We start from the raw sequence: 7257 nt of genomic DNA, 5'->3' as shown, positions 1-7257 counted from the left end.
AAATCATAATTAATACTTTTTTGGGGCAAACTACCAAATATTCGCAAAAAAGCAGTAGTAACAACAAACGAATTGTCCGGCATCCATGATTATTATCCAAATGATAATAATAATAATAATAAAACTGAAAATAAATTCTGCTTTTAAATAAATACAGCTATTGTCAAACTAATAAAATTANTTTTTTGGATCATAGTCCATTGATCGATTGACATGCACATTGGATACTGTATCCGCTGTTATTCTACTGTATCAAAATAAAAAATGTAAATAAATTAAAAACTATTGATATCATATATTTATCATTATGAATTAAAAATTAGAACAGAACAATAAAATTGAAGGTTTTAATAGAAGAAGGTATCGATTTTCTGTATGAGTGAAAGAGTTATGTAACATTGACTTGATGTTTTTCAATGGAGCACGTGACATAGGCTGATACTATTTTTTTAAAAGCTTCTGTTGATTTAGAAACGTAACATTTTCATCTAGGGTAACAGTGTTAATAAATTCAAACTCTACTATCTCATCACAGGATGCAAGAGTGTTCTTTAGTCCATCGCAAGAAAAGTGAACATCGCAAGAAAAGTGAATCAGAATCATTGTCATTAAAACAATCTTTAGTAAGATCACGAGCAATGTCCAAATATCCTGTCTTTTGTTACCCTTTAAGTCCCAACTGAAAAAAAAATCCTAATCATCATCATCTGTTTGTAATGTCGTACTCTTAGTACGACATTACAAACAGAGCAAGAGGGTCAAATTGTTCTTCACAGAATAACTCTGAATTTCTAGAAACAATAACAGAAAATGAAATAAAATTCGTATTAGTTACGTATATACCTAAGATTTTTATATATAATCTTACCTGTTTAAATAATTGTTGACAGCTTGTAGCTTAACTTTCTGAGCACGCGATACGTGATGATCTTCGCACTCATCGCAACGATTATCATCCTGTTGCAAATTGAAATGTTCGTAGCAAAATAATCCTCAGCAAGATCGATTAGAATTTTCATATAATTTGTTTTTCCATAGCTTTCCAAATCCCAACTGATAAAATCATCTTTATTTCCATATTCTGTTTGGAAATTAATGCTGAGATACGGTAAATCAAATCTCTTCTCACACAACATTATCTGTAGATCTCCATCCACATTCATATTTTCAATTTTCTTAAACATATTCATTCTGAAATATGAAAAAAAAATCAACTTGTGAATTGATTGGGTCTTATCATCAAGCGAATATTTTTCACAAATTATTATTTACTTTGTCTGTGGAAATTAAATATATTCGATTCCAAATCAGTTGAAAATAATGAAATTTATCTTAAAATTAATAACTTGTTATAGTTTTTTTTTTTGCTGTTAATTAAGTTTAAGAACCTTATGATTATTTAACAACAAATTTATAGATCGGTATTTCTATTTTTATAAAAGTATTTGTACAGTATGTTTTGTAATCTGTCGAAACATTACTCACCTTTATATTTAACACAAATTTTCTGAAAAAATCAAAGCACAAACTTTTAAATACGTCTTTTCTCTTGGAAAAAATCTTCTGAACAAAGAAAGTGCAAAAATGGAAAGTCTATTGTTGCCGACATTTTTGCATTTCCGCGTGATATTGACGCTGTGAAAGTAAAAATTTATAAAATTTTTAAATTATCCGGTGTATATTCATATGTGTTTGTGTCAAGTATCATTACAAATGAATATTCTACATTAATTGTTGGGCATTATAGAAAAGTAACATGTATAAACTGAACAGTGTATAAATAAAGTTTTAATGCATAGCCATGCATTTTATATTCATAAACGAGTTGCTCTTTTATGTTCATTTTTCGCTTCAGTTTAAAAAATATCGAATTTAAAATTTAAGTAGAATTTGGAACAAAAGTTTTAATTTGTAAATTAATTTTATACGACATTTAGCTAATTATTTAATTTAAATATAATGCTCAAAATTGTCAAAAAAGAAATTTTCACAAATTTTGGAAGTCAGTGCTTAACGCATAATTCTATATTACGGAATGTTGTGACGTCACCGAATCACGCGAAGGAACTGAGATGGCGGGTCGTGGTAGCTAAAAGAGTATTTTCTTGTGAATTTTATTGTTAGATTAGCTGGGGGTACAACATAGAGCACCACTTAATCAACTCAGAATTGTGAAATACGATGTCTAAAATTTTAAGGAAGGCTTTTTAGAAAGAAGTGAATTAGACTTCTCAGTCTATATCCTTGTCAGGACATGAGACACCAGTTAATCTGTTTTCTCACACGCGGATTAACACGCGTTTCAAATCAATACGTAGAGGATGAGATCTTTTGATTCAGACATAATGACACATTCCTTAAACATAACAATATCGAGTATTTAATAAAACAACAAAATATACAAATTCGACCTTCAATATATAATTAGGATACAGCGGAGAGAGAGATCACGTTTCCAGTTAAAATCATACTACCTCACAAAATAATTTTCTTCGTGTATTCTTTCTATTCCTTTCGAAGATAATATTCTGTATTTTTGTAGTTTTCCTCAGGGTTTCGTTCTTGTTCCTTTTTAATTCTCAGGAGGCACTGTATTAAACATTTTCTTCTGCTTAGAAACTTATAAACAAACTTTTTATGCCGATTAATTGTATCGTGTAAAATATTTTACACCCCCAAAGAAAATATTGTAGGTCTAGGGTAAAATTAATTTTGTTTTCCCACAACTAAACTTCGCCACTAATTGCTGTTGTGATAACTTTAGTACGATCTTCTAACGACAGCACTTNAAAAAAAAAAAAAAAAAATTTAAGTGGCCTTAATGACCAAGTTTTTCGTAACGCTATATAAACTTGACGAGTGCTCTCGTCAATGGAAATAAAGGGAAAATTTCTGAAATATTTTAGTATGTGCAAATAAACTGACAATATGAATTATTTAAATACTTGTCTAAACATTCTATACAAATAATGAAAAAGTCAGATTGCATTAATTCAAAGCTGTCTGCAGGTCCTGGCACAATAAGATTATAGGGTTTTCCGTACGATTTTATCAAGTCAAAATTATCAGTACTTTTAACTTAAAACTATTTTCCCATGTACCTTCCATTCTTTCATAGGTATGCGATCTTCACTACTATTATATTCATGTGAATACAAATAATTAAGATAAACATTGACTCCAAGCTGAACACATCGTTATGCTATTATAATCTTACATCTACATTTTTTTTTACTAATACAGTAAATTTATGTTCTGAAATTCTGATTGGGACAAATCATATTTTGCATATAGTTTATGATGCTCAAGAGTGCTGTCGAGCATTCTGTATTCTGAGTGCCTTAACAGCATGCTCAAAAGCACCAAAAACTGTATACAATTTTGTATTCCTTCTGTGAACAATTTGTGAGAAACAGCTTGGTAACAGGAAATTTACAACACAGAAATTTTAGAAAATCAGGTATTAACCTCATTAACTCAAAACTAACTTAAAGCTGAGAATTAAATTACATTTTTAAATTGTGCACAGTATAGGAATAAATAATTTTTAAAATATGTTAAATTTGGCACTTGGTGTGATAAACCTTTACGTAAGATAACCTTTGTAGTTAAGTAAATCAAGTACTATAATATAGCAAACATTAAAATGAAAACCATATAAAGAGTTTGGCTATTTCAGACTATCATTGTCACAATTGTCATGATACTCGGATGGTATGAAATGGCACAAATTCGATGGTATGATTTGTTTAGATAAAAAAAATCTTGTAAAAATAATAGAATAATTGCTTTTATGTAACAAATTTTTTAATATTTTGGCAACAGGGTGTATAAACTGTGGGAGGTGTGTTCTCGTGAATATTGTATTTATAGAAAAATTATTGGGCTGCAATTTGAAAAAATTGTAATCTATAAATTTTCGCTGTTGTCACCTATCTGTCCTTCCTTAATCTTGAGAAATGAGTTAGACAGATGAAAGTTGAGACCAGATATGGAAATTGTAAGAGAAAGAAGACCAGATTACCTATATACAAACTTCTGATTTGTAATGCAAGTTATGTTATTACAATTCAAAAATTTTTCTGGAGTTAGATACGTAACTGGAACAACTGTAGTACTAACAGGAAAAAAGTATGATGTATGGGGGCAAAACACTATTACACTCTACACAGGCAAGTGCTATGCCCTACCTGTTGTAGTAATGGCATTTTGGAACATCTATTTCATGCTATATCATTGTCGCAGTAATTCAGTAAACAAAATATATATATTTTTAAATTATAACCTTTTATTGTAAGAATTACATTTAGTTAATTATTTTGTTAACTTTATTGCCAATAGATGGCACTACATGTAACTCAAAATGAAATGTAAATAAAAATTAATTGATTTATAGAAATGCAATCAATATTTTGAGATTGGATGTATGACATTATTTTAGTTAGAAGTATTTGAACAGAACTACCGAGTTTCATTGCAATTGGTCAAATGGCCTAGGAGTATATAATGAACAAACATTCTCATTTATTTATGTAGATAAGTACTATGGAAAAAAATAGTATACAGTTTTTCCAACGAAAAATATTTTATTTTGAACTATTAATTATTTTAATTAGCTTAAATTGTTTACTGTTAAAATTCACATGTGAATTCTTTGTGAAGAAAAATAAACTGTATACTTATCTAAATTCAAAAACAAAAATATTTAATTATCAACTTTAAAATATATTGTAAATAATTTTCCTTCTGATCTCTATTTAAAAACATTAAGCTAAAACCAAAAATAGAATTCCCAATTTCATTTCTAACAAAATGACAAGAAAGTTGAACAATGAAATATTCACATATTTGCTTGAATTTTCCATGTTTTTTTATTGCAAATTTAAATTAAATGAATTAATAAAAATATAAAAATAAGCTTTTCAACTAACTGAACTAAATTCTTTTAACATTGATCTTTAAAATATACATCGACATTACAAAACAAAATTTACCTTCATGAACTTTCGTCTCAATTACATTTAAGATATCCTCAATTATTTACAATCTTCAAAAGAATTAAAATATTGAATTTATTTCGAATAGATAAAAACCTTTAATATCCGAATTACAGTAGAGCGTCGATTTTCCGAAAGTCAATCATCCGAAACGTCAATCATCTGAAAGAATTCCAGTCGGCATATTTAAATTTTCGCCAGTGCTGTGGCACCTCAATTTTTGGCTGTCTTGGGCTACTCAAATATTTTACGTTTTTGATACTAAATTAACAACTGAAGTGTAACTTTTTATTGTTTTTATATTTTTCAATATATTTATTTTGTTTGTACAAAATAAAAAAATAATTTTTAACGATACAATAGTCTTTGTTAGGCTTAACATCGACGAAAATTCAACGCNCGTTAAAAAACCGTTTTTTATCACATTCCTGTCGTCTTTGTTTATTCCGCCACCACCCACGTACTAACAGACCCTGGACATCACCAACACGGAAGTAACTGGTTGCCCCTGGAAGTCGGCTTCTCACAGAAACACAGGTTTCCTTTTATTAAATGTTACGGCACGCCACTGCTATTCGACAATCACAATCCATATTAGAAATATATTTCGGCATTTTAAACACTGTTTTAAATGCTTTATTCACAATTATGTAATTATAAATTATTGCTGTGATAAATGTTGATAAAATAATATCAAATTTTCAAAACGTCTATTTTATGAAACAATATATTCATCTGTTATTATGTAATTGTTAAATAAAATTAATATAATAACAGATTATGTAATAATTAAACTTTAATCTTTTGCGGTTGAGTTGATTTGTGAAGAGATTTACAAAGTTTTCTTGAGATTAACAGTTGAAGGATTTTTCTACGTGATAGAAGAGTTTGTCATAAAGGTAATTGTCATTCTGTATTCGCTCTTCAGCTTTTACTAAATTACAGAAATAATAACAATAAATCTATTATAATGTATGGAGATATGAAACGAAGATTTTATGGGAAGGTCACAAAATGCTTAGTAGATTATTTGAAGTGTACTTAATTAGAAACTGAATGCACGATAGATACGACTGTTACATAAATCGCAACTCACGGAAATTTATGTGAGATCAGCCAGGACGTATGTCTTAGTCTACGCCACTTACGGGCACTAGTCGGTAAGACCAGTTCTCTAACTTTAATAGGAGAGCGTTATCAAAATTGATCTGAACGGCGAAGTTCAGATGCTCATCAGGATTCCTTGACACCAGTTAATCAATCTTATTATACGCGGATTAACACGCGTTTGCGATCGGATTCGGAATAAATTGAAGAGACATTTTAGTAAAATAAACGAGAGTAAATTTAATAATCCAAAAACAAAACGAATACAAAAATCGATGAACGACAATTAAGCGACAAACTATAGGCTAAGACTTATTCTATGCCAGTGCGCGATCGAGAGAGAGAGCTCACAAAATCATTCTAAACATACGACCTGTTTAGTTGTCGTCGTCTTCTTCTCTGTAGGTAAGGGACACCTTGTAGAGAGNAAGTATTTTAAATATACTGAATACAACACACACATATTATACATATACATATTTTTTCCCCATAAAATATTTATCTATTTAATTATGACGTCATCATATAAATAAAATAATTTTTTAATAATTTCTTAAGAGACCGACGCGACACGCAGCGATAAATATAAAATGCGTTCAATTCGACTTTTTTTATTTCTTCCTTTTATTAACGAGACACGCTTCTTCATTAATATAATTATTTCCAACCAAAATCGAATAAGTGTCATATATAATGGAAATAATTCGCGCAAGACGGAAATCAGCGCGTCGCATCCTTGAACAAACCGCGACGCGCCACGCTAACTACAAAATCTGTTAGCTTTGCTCAGTTTTCCTCATAACATGATATTAGATTCGTCACTCGTACAATTATCTCGCATTTAATTGGTCATTGCAATCGCATGCTACAAAGTAATCAGTGCCGTGACAAAGGCAACATGCGAGAAGTCGAAATATAAAACTATTCGCATGAAGTAGTTTAACGAAAATTATGGAAGTAGCTGAAATCGTATCAATTTTAACGAACTTTATCGACGTTTCTCTCTTAATATTAAACAATGTGGCTCAGACGTCGCACGATTTTTTGACGACGATGACGACGACCCCAATAAAAAAATTGTGAACTCGATTAGACAGACATTCAAAAATCGATCATAACGATCGATCATTAATTAACGTATAATATATTAATA

The 7257-nt window shown here is 29.6% G+C and overlaps 1 long non-coding RNA gene across 1 annotated transcript; it reads right to left on the bottom strand.

Moving 5' to 3' along the window:
• Positions 1–596: 596 nt before the first annotated feature.
• Positions 597–1537, bottom strand: LOC111612596. Its single transcript, XR_002754634.1, has 3 exons — positions 1486–1537; positions 869–1191; positions 597–791 (listed from the first exon to the last, which is right to left on the bottom strand). It is a non-coding gene; the product is annotated as an uncharacterized LOC111612596 (long non-coding RNA).
• Between the last annotated feature and the right edge of the window lie 5720 nt (positions 1538–7257).

The sequence above is a fragment of the Centruroides sculpturatus genome, unplaced genomic scaffold (genome assembly GCF_000671375.1).
Source record: "Centruroides sculpturatus isolate CEXI.00-Female unplaced genomic scaffold, Cexi_2.0 scaffold1415, whole genome shotgun sequence".
NCBI lineage: Eukaryota > Metazoa > Arthropoda > Arachnida > Scorpiones > Buthidae > Centruroides > Centruroides sculpturatus.
The sequence above is the reverse complement of the archived record's forward strand: the minus strand, read 5'-3'. Positions and strand labels throughout refer to the sequence as shown.